We start from the raw sequence: 17,035 nt of genomic DNA on the forward strand, positions 1-17,035 counted from the left end.
GGACTTCAACACAACTCGATAAGTGTTTCGCAACTTGTTGTGGGCACTTGTAGTCAGGTTTTTTTATGAAGAAGGAAGCTTGATTTCGAACAAGGAAACAAAAGAAGTTTTGATTAAATCCAAACGAAAAGGCGACATGTTTACCCTTGACATCAAACCAATTGTTGGTGTTCCCTTTGTATGCTTACCTTCCAAAGCTTCATCTGATATTAGTTGGCTATGACATCGAGGACTTTCTCATCTGAACTTTAGGAATTTGAATAAATTGGTGGTAAATGACCATGTCCGTGGTTTGCCTATATTAAAATTTGATAATGATACTTGGTGTACAACTTGCGAACAAGGGAAACAACATCGACAAGGTCATCCTATTGTCATTGATTCGAAGATCGTTGAACCTTTGGAACTTCTTCACATTGACCTTTGTGGTCCTTCGAATGTTGAAACTCTTAACAAGGATAGGTACATTTTGGTCATTGTTAATGACTTTTCAAGGTTTACTTGGGTATATTGTCTATGACTAATGGATTAAGTTGAAAAAGATGCACTTTTGGCCCCTTTGAGATTAAAAGACTAGATCATGTTTGTTGGGACCATTCTAATGAATAAAGTTAGAAACTTTATCCATTATGAAGCTATTAAGAACCATAAGAATGTGATCTTGGTCCTCCTATCCCTTTCATGGAAGATTTATGATGTCTTAATGAATTAATAAGTTAGCGTTTTTGGCTTTTGGACATTTTCTAGCCATGGAATGTCATAAAGATGGAAACTTTATGACTTAAATCGATGTTTAGAGTCTAGATCTGAGCTCTGGACAAAAACGGAAATGTTGGATCCAACTCGTGTACGTTGGGTGTAAGTTGAGTATGTTGGACATACTAGGCCTGAACCACGTACGTTGGGTGTAAGTTAAGTACGCATAGCATACTCAACTAGCCTTGGACTTTAACTTTTGTTGACTTCCGTTGACCCTTGACTTTTTTACCAAGTTTGACTTTGGGTCAAACTTGAGGATTTTGAACTATCGATTAAGAATCTATCTTGATTTAGTGATAGTGGATTCACGGGAGCCAACAGTGCAAAAGGGAGCATATCATAGTGTTTCAAGGTTCTTCGATTCTGGTTTTATCAGTGCTCGTAGGAAGGCAAATGCGAGATTGTACACACTCATCAACAGCATTGAGGATTTCGCGTTTCCTATATTACTCTGATTTTCTGTAAATGTATTTAAGAATAAACAATTTTCTTAATAATGGATTTATAATTGGGAAGTTTTACCTTAATAAAATGAAAATTTTTTGTTGTGAAAATGAGACGTTACAGATTAAACCAACTCTAGAAACATTATAGGGCTACAATGTTATTTCCTGATTAAATTATGTAAAGAGAAGTAAATAATCACAAGCCAGATTGAAATATTAAGCAACTTATTGAGCTATTGGAGATTCAATTAGGGAAAGATAATTTATTTGTTGGAAATAGTGTCCAAGGTTATTAATTACTTGTAATATTTTCTAATAATAACAGGATCTTTTTGGTTTGCCCTTATGACCCAATTGAACAAAAAGAAATAGGAGAAAATAAGTTCGTTAATTTATTATAGTTTAATAATTTAGTTAGAAATTATTTTGGGAATTAATTAAATAATTTTAATTAATTAAATGGTTGAATATTAATAAGTTAAATGTTAACTGACCGGGGTGGGGAAATTCGGAAATCACTCCATTCCACATGGGATGGGAGATGAAACACAAATTCACTCCATCCAACATGGGATAGGGGATGAAACTAATGTAAGGATCCATGTTATAAAAAGGGTGCTTGGGATTTTCTTTCTCCTTGAACTTTGGCTTGATTTTTCGCCATCCTTCTTCCTCTCCTTTCTTAGTGGATGGTTTCTTTCCCTCTTAGGGTTTGTGAAATTGACCCTCATCCTAGTTTATTGTTTGGTACTCTCTTAGAGACTTGGGTCTGAAATGAAAGGGGTTCCTACTACCTCTTCATCCAAAGCAAAGGTGGTTGTGATCAGATCTTACTTGAGGAGTCTTCCAAAACATCAAGAAGATTAAGAACACCAAGAGGTTAGTAATTCTATTGTCATTTTTCATAAGTAGGTTGCTATAATAGAATAAACCTAGATCCTTTAGGATGTATGTGAACATAGGATTTCATATTGCTTTCGTTGCCATAACTAGTGTGTATAGAATGCTAGAAAACCTATCATTATTGTTTTTAACTCAATTAGAAATAGAAGCGTATTTTGGTTCTAACAAAAAGTTTCATATAAAGGTGTTTGTTTTTGTTTAATTAAGTTAGGTTTCCTTTCCAATTAATATACATTAGCATAAACTATATAATTTGCATATTGTAAACAATTTTTTATTTTCATTGCTACAAATAAAATCTAGACTTATGTTTTTAATTTTCCTAACATGATTTTAGAGATTGAAATTTGATTTTTGTAAGCATAAGGAAGGCAACTGTGACATCCCCAAAATCACGGCTAGAAAAGACCGGTTTGTTTATGCTTTGTTTAAAAATCAGAGTAACATTTTAAATAAAAGTGTTGCGGAATTTCTCCCAAAACAAAATATGATAAAGATTTATCAAAAGCATTTCCATAGAAATGTATTTCATTAAAAGACTTGGGATGTCATGTTCGTACAGATCAAAAGCATAAATAGTACAATATAAGCCTTACTACATTATTTCATATCTATAGGCCTATATCCGTAATCCCTCGTCCAAACATCATAACTATGCTCAAGCGCCACTACCTGTAATACATAAAACTGAGTGGGTCAGGCTTGGGAGCCTGGTGAGCACATAGGGTTTTCAACCCACAATAAATAAGTTTATTAACTTCATTAAATTAAACAAACCCGATTACCCGTTCCCGTTATCCTCACATTACGTCCCTAAGCATCAATCATAAGGGATCTATCCTAAGGATTATCATCGGGACGGACACTACTGCTAAGGCGATTCCTAAGTAACAAATGTCTTTAAGGCAACCATGTGGGGGATGGAGTATATCTGGTGAGCACACAGTTCAAATAAACACACAGTTCGAATAAACACCTACAGGTTGCAAGCCTGCTAGTGTTCCACTAGACTGTCTAGAATAGTCCGTGGTCGTCATCTATACTCCGCTAGATGACTAGATCATCAATAACATCTATAACGAGGCCTCTCATCGTTTTATCTTGTCACACAGCAACTATTACATCTACCCATGTTTTACCCAACATATTTTGTAGATATAAAATACATATACAGTTTAAATCATTGAAAACATGTATAAAACGTTCATCCAGCATAGATAGCAAGTATTCAGATAATATGCACACATAGCACGTAATTTATATAAAATACTTCATATCTATGTGTAAGCTGAAAGTAACTATGCACTCACTTGTTAAAGTGATGATTTCAAAATCGGGCAGCGCTTGCTTCTAACGATTCTATTTTCCTTCGACGAAACCTAGCATTATTATCGCTAAATTTTAGTCTAATATTTACCGTGACCAACTATTAGTCTTAGTATTATTATTATTATTATATAAGCGTTAAACAATATTTTCCAACCACTATGTACAGACAGGGGCCAGACATAAAACACCGGAAGGCAGGACCATTTTGGCATATAGCACTTCTGAAATCCAACAACCCTATGCGGCCCTTTAAACCAGATTCCCCGTACCGCAAGTAGTTAAAAAAAATATTATAACGACACTTATATAAGTTATAATAATAGCTCAAATATTTATTATAAGTTCATAATAACAATACTAATTTTAAATATAAGTTATATTAAAATAAGGTAAGCATAACTTACTTACAAGGGGGTTTTAGCTAGGAGTCGGACTTTGCAGGGGCAGAACTTCGTCGCTGAATCTTTCTAAGAAAGATTCGTGCAGCGCTTTAGCGCTCACCTTACTATACTAAACTACAGAAAGAGAAGTCGAATCACGAGGGACCGAAATGCTCAGGGGATAAGGAGAGAAAGACTCTTGAATCAAGAGAATGGTGCAAGAAATATGAGAGCCCAAGGCTCTTATTTATACTAATTGAATTTTCAAAAACTACCCTCCATAATTACTTAATGACCTTTTAGTTATATAAACAACTAAATACCCCTCTATAATATTATTTTAAATGGATTTAATGATATTTGTACTAAACTAATGTCGAAAGAACTCAACATTAGTCTTATAATGACCGTATCGTCGATACCTTTATAATGATATATACATATGTATATATATGTGTATGTATACATGATTTATATTTTATTTTAATACGTAAATATGCTATTATAATTTGTAACTCGTTCATACGAACTCCGTTTTTGACGTTCTTTATATCCACGCGCAGGTGGAGACGTACTCTACAACTTTCGTTTAGACTCCGTCGGCTAATTTTGATTTTATTTTTAAAGTTATATTTTTTAACAGGCCGAGACAAGATTGGTCCATTTTTGTCTGTCTTTTTATCGTTACGCTACTAATAACGAGATCTTTGATTCTCGTTTAGGTTGTGTCGGCTAAAAATCAATCGATCTAAAATTCGAATTTCGGGCTGTACACCGCTAATCCGAAACTTCGAAAAATCATAACTTCTTCATACGAAGTCAGATTTGGGCGTTCTTTTTATCGATGTTCTTAGTTTAACATATTCTACGACTTTCGTTTAGAGCGCTAAGGCTAAATCTCGCTCTATCATAAATTTACTATTTACGCTTCCCGGTGTCGTGCCGGTTCCGACGCGAAACTTCGACGGGTCATAACTTCTTCGTTATAACTCGGATTTCGGCGTTCTTTATATGTACGGAAACCTTGTGACATATTCTACAACTTGGTTAAGATTATTTACTCTAAATGATCTTTTTGTCGAAAAGTCATTTTCGACCCTTATTGCCTCTAAATTGACTAGCCCGGATCTGCGGGCGTTACAGCAACCTTGAATGTTAATCAAATGAGGATACTTCCAAGTAGTGTTGTGATTTTTTTGTGGGCCATTTTATGTCATCGCCCCTCTTCCTGTTTTTTTTTTTTTTTTTTTTTTTTTTTTTTTTTTTTTTGTATATGTGTGATGTTCTCTCTTTTAAATCTCTTCAATTCTCAATCCGGGTTAGGCCGGGTCCGAAACCGCACATCCTTAAAGATCACACTTACTAGTAGAACCGAACCAGAACCGAAAATGAGGTATCCAGTCCTGTTTTCAATTCTCTATTTTCCACTAAATTGGCTCTTGGTTCTTCGATTCTCGATACAATTAAGTATGGGTTTGGACCGATGTCATCCCTAGTTGAATTCAACGAATCGTCATTATGACGACATATATAATTAATTGACAACTTTCTTTTCTATTCAAAATTTTATTTAAATTTTAGTAAATATTATATATAAATGAAATATCTAACGATTAGTTGCTTGATGTTACAAAATAACCATCAATAACTCTCAAAATCTGTGTAAGTCACTCATCTCTTAGTTATACTCAATAGTCTAATAAACTTTCCTTTTTCTATGTTTCGTTACACCATTAAAGTGGATTTCAACCTATGTTTTCTAACAAATAAAGATAAAATATCTACAAGTTCGACATAAAAAAAGAGGTGCGATGAGAATAAAAAAATAGCGAGTATGAGAAACAATTCGTAAGAATGGAGAGCAATTGACATTCCATGATTACGGAACTACACACGTCGGTCCAGACGAAGAGTGCCAATGTGAGTAATGGCTCGATGACGCGAATATAAACTCAATGACACAATGGGACCGGAGAAGAAATGATTGTAATGGAGAAGAAAACAAATAGTTCATGATAGGTTCACAATAAAGGTTTTGAGTTTTAAAAGATTCATAATTTTTCGTTCTTTTGGATGATGGTTGAAATCTAGATAGTGATTGAATTTGTCAATATTTTAATATTTCAACATTTTTATTTTTCTTTAGTTGTATATTGATAGATATTTTAAAGATTATGAAAACGATAGACCTTTTAAACGTTATATTACTTAAGTTAAGAATGGGTCTCCCTTTGAAATATTTAATTGTTTTCACCATTCCAAAATTGCAAAACAATGGAATTTAGATGAGACATAATATATCTTGTGGAAAATATAGTATGTACAACAAGCATTACTTAATCTACGATAGGATTACATTTAATTATAACATAAAAGTGCACTCTTTAAGAAGATTTTTCTTTGGTTTTTAAAAACGAATATGTCAATATATTTTTAACTTAATTATCATCGTACAAATGAGATGGCAAACGGACAATAAACTGCGCCACTAAGGACTAGTTTTTAAAACTATAGACGCATGAAAACGAATATGTAAAAAATAGAAAATAAATTTTAAAAAATAATAGTTATTTAAATACGTAAAAATTTCAAAATACATGCATAAAAAGGAAGATATAAATCTTTGTAAAAAATAATTTTCTAAAAAAATTATAATTTTTAAAAACAAATTAAAAAAAACAAATATGTAAAAAATAATTTTTGTAGAATATAGAAAATGAATTAAAAAATATAATTTATAAAATCAGAGAAATCTAAAAAAACATATATAAAACACAAATAAAAGAATATTTGTAAAAAATCAAATTTTGTAAAGTTATAACAATTTTTTTTTAAAAAAAGGCTAAATTTTAGAAAATATGTAAAAAGAAAGTTGTAAAAGCAAATAAGTTTAGAACAAATTTGTAATAAAAATTAAAAAAGATGGGTCAAAGTGTAGAATAAAAAACGTAAGGACTAGTTTTTAGTAAAAGATAAAAATGTGGTTTAGAAAAGTAAAAAACAAAAGTTAAGTTAAGATAAATGGAAATGTTATTTTGTTAATATGGTAATTTAGGAATGTTTTATAAAAAGAACCGTTAGAAATCCGGAAGTCGAAAGGGTTGGGTCGGTGTATTCGCGCTTAAAATAACCTTCTCCACTCCTCCCTCTCGCTTCTCTCCAAACACCATACATGTTTCTTTGAAGAAGAGGGTTTTATTTGCAGGCAGCATCTTCCTCCCTTTTTTCTTCTATCGACACCACCGTTTCCTCTTTTTTCATTCTCCGGCGTTCAACAATCCTCTGCGTTTCCCTCTTCCTTTGTTAGGTAACGTTCTTGATTTTTTTTGTGTATTTTATTGATTTCGTTTTTGTTTTTTGTTAGTTATTTAAAATTAGGCTAATCCCTTCATCACTGTGTTCATCGGGCTATTGGGTTCTACCTTTATTCTTTGTAGTTGTAGTATGACGTTTGGTTCCGATGTCAGTTTGGTTCACCATCATCATTGATCAAGAAAAAGAGTTCAGGTGTTTCTCCTTTGATTTCTATGTTGTGAGTTTAATTGTGTATTTTTCACCTCTGATTTCTGGGTTTCTTTTTTCTTTCTATTTCTCGTCCATTTATTTTTTGTTTTGTTGGTTTTTTGAACCAGGTCACGTAATAGAAAGCACCCATCAAGTGAAGATGATTGGTCAAGCAACGGTAAAATTGAAGTAGTCTTGAAACCTGAAAAAGTATTGTTTAGTTGTAGACACCGTTAGGTGTTTGATGAAATGCCTTAATTAAGTTAAAGAGTTGTTTTATTGGATTAAATTACGTAGAGAGAAGTATAAATAAGCACAAGCCAATTTTAATAATAAACAACTTACTGAGCGATTAGAGATTCAATTAGGGAAAGATAATTTATTCTTTGCATTTTTAACTCATTTACAAATAGAAGTGTAGTTTGGTTCTAACTAAAAGTTGCATATAAAATTGTTTCTGTTTAATTAAGTTAGGTTTCCTTTCCAATTAATATACACTAGGATGAACTTTAAAATTTCCATATTTGAAACAGATTTTGATTATCATTGCTACAAAAATATCTGGACTCAAGTTTGTAATTTTCTTACTGCAGGATTTTAGAGATTGAAGTTTGATTTTTGGGGGCATAAGGTTAAAATGCTTGAATCTTAATCAAATGAGGAGGATACTTCCAAGAGGTGTTGTGATTTTTTTGACATTTCAGTTGCTGAGCTTTTTGTCATTTCTTTTATTTATTTAAAAGGTGTGCTTTTATTAGGACATCAATGCCTCATGGTGTGGCCTTTGGTAGATTGAAATGTTTAAAACAAGTGGTCAAGATAAAGAGGGTGTTGGTGTTTGCTTTCATTTCTCTTATGAGGTAATAGTCAATAATTCCCTTTTGTGAATAAAAATATTATATATGGGATTTTTCTAAAAAAGCTTCAGTTTTTTGCAGGAACCTCTTCATGTAGCTGTGATGCTTGTTCCAATTATGTTAAGAAAGTATGGATTTCATTTCATTCTTTCTGGTGATCTGTACAAGAAATGGGATCAGGTATTGCAATTTTTGTTACTGGATCGTATTTTAATAGAAGATAATTTTGTTTTCCAATTATTATTGAATATATGAATGATTTATCCATTTTTGTTAGAGTAATGGTGCAATGGATCCAAAAGAATTTGTTTCAGTCCACAAAGAGGTTTTCACTCCTTAATTAATATCAACTTTATTATGATTAGGTTATCGAATATATATATATATATATATATATATATATATATATATATATATATATATATATATATATATATATAATTGCATGTGATACAGACAGAGCAAGAGAAACACACTTGCATTTGAACATGAATCAAATCCATGGGCATTTTACGTAATTGTTTTATAGCATCATATTTTCATTTTCTTTCTATTACATTATTGTACTTTCAACTTTTTCTTTATTAAGACATTGTACTTTGAAAATTTTACCTAATTTACACATTTACCCTTTTGGCTGATTTTAACTAAATCTGCTATCGACATGTAATTCCAGGTTTGGGCAATTTTAGTAGGATCTTATTCATACAATTCAACATACGCAAAGAGGCAGTATGTTGTCAAAAACAGTTGGGAGGTAAATGACTAATTTGCCCTCTAACTTCTATCAACCACTTATTACATTTATTGCAATTTCAGAATTTCTCCGGAACAGACTAAAAGGTTTACAATAATCATAGAAAGGGAGGGTTTGATCGAGAAAGATGTGGTATGAAAATAACCATACATTTCATTTCAAATTATTTAAAATGTGGTTTTTTATTTAAGTATTTTATTTTTGTTTTTAAGGTAAGGACTTGGCATCTCATTGCCTTTCTATGAGGGTGATGATAATCCAAATATATTGTTTATTGCCAGGTAACATGCCAATATATTATTATTATTTATAGAGTAAATTACATCTTTATGATTTAAGATGAAGGAGATAAGGGTAAAAAAGTCATTTTACTTAAAACTAAGCACTCATATTTCTTTAAAACCTTTTGTTTAACACTGTTAGTGCAGGGACGAACATTGCAAAAAAACTAAATTTGATTGTTAACTATTTGAGGTTTTTTTTAATTATACACAATATTTTGCTAATTTTTGTTAGAAACAATTTTTTTTTTCTCACAGTGCTTGAGTGATCTCTCTCCAATATCATTATTCATCATGAAAGATGAATCGCAAGCTTTCTGGTGTTTTTTTTTTAATGGAAAGACTAGGTCCAAATTTCAACCGTGATCTAGGGTATTTTGGCCATTTAATAAAAAAATAGTAATGAAATTGAAACCACCTGCCATCATGAATGGTTGAAGTCCTTCAAATTTGAAATTTAAAGCAATTTGACAGAGTTGAATGATTTTCAACCAAATGCAGCATTGAATGGAATTCACAATTCCAATTCTTGGCTGCTAAAAATGGAATTTCAAGAAAATCCAACGGAGCTGAATTCTGTCCCAATTGTCAACCAAATATGTCATGAAATGGAATCTCGAATCCCAACTCTGTCGGAATCTGCTATTCCATTTCTTATCACCCTGAATCTCAGATTTCTAGCCTATAAATCAGCTTACTAGAGTTATATTGACAAGAAAAGCATGTGATAGCAAAGATATTTTGCTGATTAATCTGAAGCATAATATATATATATATATATATATATATATATATATATATATATATATATATATATATATAATTGTGACCACTAGTAGTATCTCTATGCATTGGAGCGGAAGAAAAAGTTTTGTGTGGGTAACATGCCACTATTATTATTATTTATAGAGTAAATTACAATTTTGTCCTTGTGATATATCTCAAAAGTTATGGTTTTCATCTAGATATTTCGTTTGTTGCACAAGAGGTATAGTTTTGTTGCAAGGTTTGTCCCTGGTACTGATGGTGTTGCAAAATGCCAGTGAAGTCCAAGTGAAATATGACTATTTTGCCCCTGTCTTAAACCCTAATCAAACCAATAGTGTATCCTGTTCTTTGTATATGTGGGATGTTCTGAGAACCTGGACTTGCATTTAGCCCCAATCACACTAGTGAAACTAAACCCAAAAGATGTTGTATCATTTTCAAAACTTGTAACTTCAAATCCTTTTGTTGAATCATAATGTAGTAGTGTGTTTGGCTTTGCTCAACTTTTTGCAAATTCTGTCTTGTTATCATAATAACAGACCTAAACATTTACCTCCAATAACATGAGTTTTTTTCTTTATTCGAGTTTTTAATCTTTCATACTGATGTATGTATTTGTGCCATATGAATTGGTGCTTTTTAGGGAAGTGACAACCAATCTCCCTTCTATTTCTTTTCATCCACCAAAACCAGATGATGTTGCTACAAGTGGACACCAAAGGTTTCTATTTCTTATTCACTAATGTTTTTTTTTTTTTTTTTCAAGTCTACGAAAGTTGAACCTTTTTTTTACCCAAACTAGAAATTATTCCTTTTCCTACATTAGTGAATAAGTCTTGAAATTAAGTCCTATCCATCGGATTTGTAAGTAAATAAATATCAGTTGTTTCATCATTATTTTCTACCCATGTAGGTGACAAGGTTATTGCTGAGGCATTGAAACAAGCTATACCCATCTGTGTAAGTTTTTCACCTAATTATATCAAATATATATTGTGAAGTTCATAATTTTATCATTTTAAAATTAATTATTTAGCTTCTCTACCTAATTTTGTACCAACATGTGTGTATGTTGTAAAGTTTTTAAAGTCCATTGCTTCTCATTCTTCCATTTAAATTACATGGATTTGATTATAATGAATGTGCAGGCTTTTTGGTTGTTTCTTCAAAGGACAAGGATCCTTCCTATCAAGTAATATGATGGATCCAAAGATTCCAAAAAAAAAAAAAAATTGTTTTTGTCCACAAAGAGCTTCTCACTCTAAAAATATCAATTTCTTATGATTTAAAAGTATCAAATATATATTGTGAAGTTCATAAAGAGAAACACATTTGCAAGAATATAAAACTTTTTTTTTTCATAAAGTACATTTGTTTTTCAATCTTTTTCATAAAGTAAAACCTGAATGACTTGGATTTTTTCATAAAGTACAATTTTCTGGAAAAATAACAATTCTATATAAGGTTTTGCTCAGATTCTTCCATGTTTTTCTAAATTTTGGGTTTTAATTTTTCCTGACTGATGGGTTTGATATTTATCATATCCAACTGATTTTGGAAAAAAAACTTATATCAATCAGGTTGTGTATTGTTCCTGATATAAGGCAAATAACCTTTTTTTTTTCTTTTTCTTTTTCTTTTTTAATAAGTGCTGCACAGATATAGTGCTACCTGGATAATGACATCTTATATTTTCTGGATTTGTGTCTATATCTATGATTGACCTGATAAAAATTGCTTTCTTTTAGCAAAGAGTTGAATCTATTTGTTTTTTAAGTTGAAAAGTTCACTTAATTTAAAAGTTATTAATGTCAAATTCATAATTAAGTGACTTTGCATGCTTTTCTTTTTACTCACTGAAATTTATGGAATATGGTTACAAAAATGGAGATTATAAGTACTAACAGATTCTCTTTACTTGTATAGTGGAGGAGTTTTTTGCTACAGTTAAACAGCATGTTCTTATTGTCAGGTTGGTGGTTTAGGTCCTAATGGGAGTCTTTTTTGCAATTTTGGTCCTTATTTCATGGTTTCGTAACACTTTTGGTACCACGGTTGTCAACTAGATGTTAAATTTATGAAAATGACCATTTTGTCCCTTTCATCATCATCTCTTTCATTTCCATTTTCAAGGAGCATGATGATATTTCAACAAAGTTCTATCTCTCCTTAAAAACAGAATTATCATATATGTTGAAGGAGCAAAACTAAACCCTAAATACCTACCTAAAAACAAAATCTTTTTTAAAATATGGTACTCATTTCTTGGTTTGATAATGTGTTTGGTCTCTGCGTCTCAACTTCAAACAGCCTATATGCTAAATTTATGAAAAAGACCATTTTGCCAATGTCTTTTTCATCTCTTCCATTTCCATGTTTAAGGAGCATATTTTACCCTCAACAAAATTCACCACTTCTCTTAAAAAAATTATTTGGCTTACGTTTAAGGAGCATAACAACTTTAACAACACAGATGTTAAATATTTGTACATGACCATTTTGCCCCCGTCTTCTTCTTCTCTTTCATTTCTATGTTCAATCAAATTAAATAGACCCTAAACAAAATTCATCTCTTTCGTTTCCACATTTAGAAGTTATTGTTGTTTATAACAACTCATTTTTTGTTTCAGAGATCATCAGAAGAGGTGATTGTTGTGAATTACTTTCAGGACCCTCTTCTGACCAAGTTTTTCTTGGGAAAACAACTTTACAACTCTTTTGTGACAACCTTGTCACCAAGTTTTTTATATTTTGGTAAAATTTATGTATTTACCCTTTTGGCTAATTTTAACTAAATCTGTTAATGACATGTAATTCTAGGTTTGGGCATTTTTAATGGGATCTTATTCATAAGATTCAACATACACAGAGAGGTGGTATGTTAGAGTACATGACTATCAAAAACCATTGGCAGGTAAATGACCATTTTACCCTCCAACTTCCATCACCTACATATATATTATATTTATTGCAATTTCATGTTGTAGAGTATAGGTTTACAAAAATTAGAGAAAGGAAGGGTTTGATCGAGAAAGATGTGGTATGCAAATGACCATACATTTCAAATTATTTAAAAAGTTGCTTTTTTATTTAAGTATTTTGTTTTTGTTTTTAACGTAAGGACTTGACAGGTCATTGTTGTTCTATGAGGGTAACCATTGATTCCATAATGGAAATGGGAACAAATAGCCATGAATTTCATAATGACGTTACCAAAAACTTCGACCGGTTATGATACTATTTGGGTAGTGGTTGACCGTTTGACCAAGTCCGCGTAGGGATGAGCATAGGCGGGTACCCGCCTCATTTGGCGAGAACCAGAACCAGATACACTCTAGGTGGTTCTTAAATTTTTTGAACCAGGAGCGGGTAACCTGGTTACATTAATTTTGTTAACTTTTGTCGATAAAACCGCAACTTAGTTCGATCAAAATCGAATCAATTCGGACCAAAGAGAGACAGAATCAGACCAATATATTCTAAATCGGTCTAAGTAACACACACACACACACACACACACACACATATATATATATATATATATATATATATATATATATATATATATATATATAGAGAGAGAGAGAGAGAGAGAGAGAGAGGAAGGAAGGATCATTTGAGAGCTCATATATTTCCGAGAACCAAACATGAGCCGCTGGATGAAAATAATAGATGACCACGATGATTTGTGGCATTGTTGTAAATAATTGGAAAAAAATAGAACGGGGGTAGCTTATTAAATTGAATCAAAGGACATTTTAGGGAGAAGATAATTTGGTTGATCATCTGTATACTCTCCCTTCATCTCGTTTCTCATCCCGCTTCGACCATCTCGCCTTAGACTATCCATATCCAATAATCTTCAGATCGTCGACGACATTTTCTTGACCAAAGTCGACGAAGATTGGCCGATGATAATGAATATGCTTAAGCAGAATCGATGAGTAATGATGTTTACTTCCAAATCAGGAAAAGAGGCATCCGAGGGAATCACTTATGAGCGGAGATGCATCGTTGAAAAATCAATGAATGCTCAACGTAATTTTTTGTTTTTGAGCTACTTTATTGAATCGTCATCATGGATCTGTTTGACAGTACCTTTGCTGATACGTGCCTCCTCCACGTTAATTCTGCCTCCTTCGAATCCTCACCTGCTGGTCTTCTGATGTATTATTCGTGCAGTCCCTTCGCATTTTTCTTGATCTTGATTCAGTATCAAATTACACTCTTGCTGATATCAGTCGGCAATCTATGCTATGAATGTTTAAAGCACAACAACTCTTTGTTTTTATATTTGTATAAATTATACTGTTCTCATGTTACAGACATCAGAGATACGTCCGTATGTTGTTTGTGCTGTTTTGAGAGGCATAACTTTCAGTGAGGCAAGATATAACAGCTTCATTGATCTCCAAGATAAGCTTCACCAAAATATATGCAGGTAATATATGAATCTTATATTTTTTTTCCAGCTGTGGTATGTTACAAGTGAAGTTGCTGACATCACTGGTTTCAAAGTATGTATTGTATCACAGGACATATAAGATTGAATTTATAAACTCATGTCATATTTATCTAAAATGAGTAAAGTAGAAATATGTGTTAATTAGTTGGACATATATAAGTGATTAGTCAATGGGATAATGTGAAAAGTGTACAAATGTAATAGTAAATAACACTAGAGACTTAGAATTAAATTATGTTATAAAGGAAGCTTAAAGGTATTCTATCACAATGGATTTGCCTTACAACTATTCTTCTTCAATAAACATAGTCTTTATGTACACCTTCATCTTTTTGTAACCATTTCCATCTCTCAAACCTACAACCCCTCACCCTTTATTCATTCACATTTTATCATCATCATCATCATCAAAGCTCCACAAAATATGCACATTTAACCAAATTTTCACTTGCTATTCACTTCCAAAAGCAACAATTGTTTCAAATCATACACACGTTCTACCTTCCTTCCTACTTGTTGTACATGATCTTCCGGCTCACAATATCTTTTCCAAAACCAATGTTGCTGACATTACTGGTTTCAAAACATATGCAGGTAATATATGAATCTTACAGGTGAAGTTGCTTAGGTTCACTATGTAGTTTCCAACGTACCTCCTTTATGCCGCCTAAGATCTTGTAGTTGATGAATTGTTTCGGAAGTTCACAAGGCTGTAACAGCTAAAGTCGAGCCTTTGATGCTGGTTCAGTGTTCAATGATTGAATTCAAAAGCAAGAAGCCGAGGATATTATTGGTGTTTCTCTTCACTAACCAAAGATGATCTGATCTGATATACTTAAATAATACATATAAATTAAAATATCACGTCTTCATTTGGTTTCTATACATCAAAAAACAGTATTCACAACTTATAAATCATGAGCCAAAACACCTAAATCAACTAACAATTAAAATTCTCAGTTTTGGACCCAAAACAGCCACTGTTTAAAGCTGTTTTAGCACACTTGAAATCTATATAACTTCCGTTTTTATTTCATATTCCAGAAGTTCAGACTTTTATCTTTTCATAATGTACTTTTGAAGGTCCAAACGATTTTTCTACAATTTTATATGATTTTTACAAAATTGTCTACCAATGCAGCTAAATTTTGACCAGCCGGTGAAAACAACAGGTTATGGAAAAATTAATGGATAAACTAGATTCAAAATGGAAACTTTGAGAGTTTACGGATCATTAATTCGATTCCTAGTGATTTTTCTATAATTTTTCCAATAAAGTGACATTTGTAATTTTTGCTGAATTTTCAAGCTTTGGATTTCAAAGGCTTTTTGACCACTTAACACATTAAGACATCACTAAGAACACCCATAAGGGTAAAAATTAGCGTCTTAACAGAAGTGGCATGTCAAACAATAAAAATATCATCCCACTCACAACCCACTCATCAAGGTACAAAATATTTGGTGGAAAACAAAGTAGGTTGCACAAATAGGAACTTGGATTTCTTCCACCACCAATTCTCATAGGACTTTGAAAGCTTGTTTTGAGGCTTATTGGGTGACTCAAAACATGATTAATCTAAACAAACAACAGAAAAAATCATGAGCACTCTTGTAATTATTTCTTTCTTTCTCTGTCTCTATTGTTGGTTTGTAAGTATGCAGAAAGCAATTTTTCTGACTCCTTGGACATGCTTAAGGATAAAAGTTTAAAAATAGAATATGGTTTTGACTTGCCATCATGGTCAGGTGATGAATGTGGTGTCAGGGTTCTTATGAATGTTGATAGCTTTGGTGTTGTTGGAGATGGAGTTTCTAATGACACAAAGGTGAATATACATATATAGTCTTTCTTGAGTGTATTGATGGAGTCATTAAGGGGATTCTTTTTATTTTCATGTATGTTACATAACAGGCCTTTGGAGATGCATAGAAGGAAGCATGTTTTATAGATTGCATTCACGGAAAGCAGTGCAATATAATGATATACGCATGAGAACTCAACTATAAAAATGGAAGAACAAGGATCTCCATGTGGATATGATTCAAAGTGTCATCCAACAACTCTTCTATCAGATCAATCATAATTGATAATGGTTCATGTTCGAATTTTCTTGAATTTTTGTATTTGTTTGAATCATGGTGTGACGTTTATAAGTAAATCACATGTAATTATGAATTACATGTGATTCACATGTAAATCACATAAGAATTACATGTGATTCACATGTAATTCACACATGATTCATAAGTAAATCACATGTAATTCACATATGAACTACGTGTGATTCACATGTAAATCACAAGTGATTCACATATGAATCACATGTAATTCACATACGATTCACTTGTGATTCACATGTAAATCACTAATGAATCATATAAATCACATGTAATTCGAATGTAAATCACAAGTGAATCACATATGAATTACATGTGATTCACATTTAATCACTAGTGAATCACAAATTAATTACATCAATATGCACACATGCATTTTGTGTGAGTGGTCTTTGTTAATTATATTCTTTAAGAGTAAATTACACGAATGGTCCCTATGGTTAGGGGTAATTTGCACGCTTAATC

General features: G+C 32.0%; 1 long non-coding RNA gene across 11 annotated transcripts; it reads left to right on the forward strand.

Moving 5' to 3' along the window:
• Positions 1-6,928: 6,928 nt before the first annotated feature.
• On the forward strand, positions 6,929-16,568 carry LOC111919634 (uncharacterized). 11 transcript variants are annotated; one of them, XR_008225860.1, is made up of 18 exons: positions 6,929-7,124; positions 7,255-7,324; positions 7,450-7,499; positions 7,915-7,999; positions 8,080-8,181; positions 8,260-8,358; positions 8,456-8,503; positions 8,855-8,935; positions 8,998-9,067; positions 9,148-9,216; positions 10,628-10,705; positions 10,898-10,944; positions 11,911-11,956; positions 12,615-12,629; positions 12,805-12,898; positions 12,972-14,425; positions 15,044-16,278; positions 16,365-16,568. It is a non-coding gene; the product is annotated as an uncharacterized LOC111919634 (long non-coding RNA). The 11 variants fall into 11 exon arrangements; XR_008225854.1 differs by lacking the exon at positions 12,615-12,629 and having other exon boundaries at positions 12,972-13,024; positions 13,116-14,425; XR_008225853.1 differs by lacking the exon at positions 12,615-12,629 and having other exon boundaries at positions 12,972-13,024; positions 14,310-14,425.
• Positions 16,569-17,035: the final 467 nt, after the last annotated feature.

Source organism: Lactuca sativa, chromosome 8, assembly GCF_002870075.4.
Source record: "Lactuca sativa cultivar Salinas chromosome 8, Lsat_Salinas_v11, whole genome shotgun sequence".
Lineage (NCBI taxonomy): Eukaryota > Viridiplantae > Streptophyta > Magnoliopsida > Asterales > Asteraceae > Lactuca > Lactuca sativa.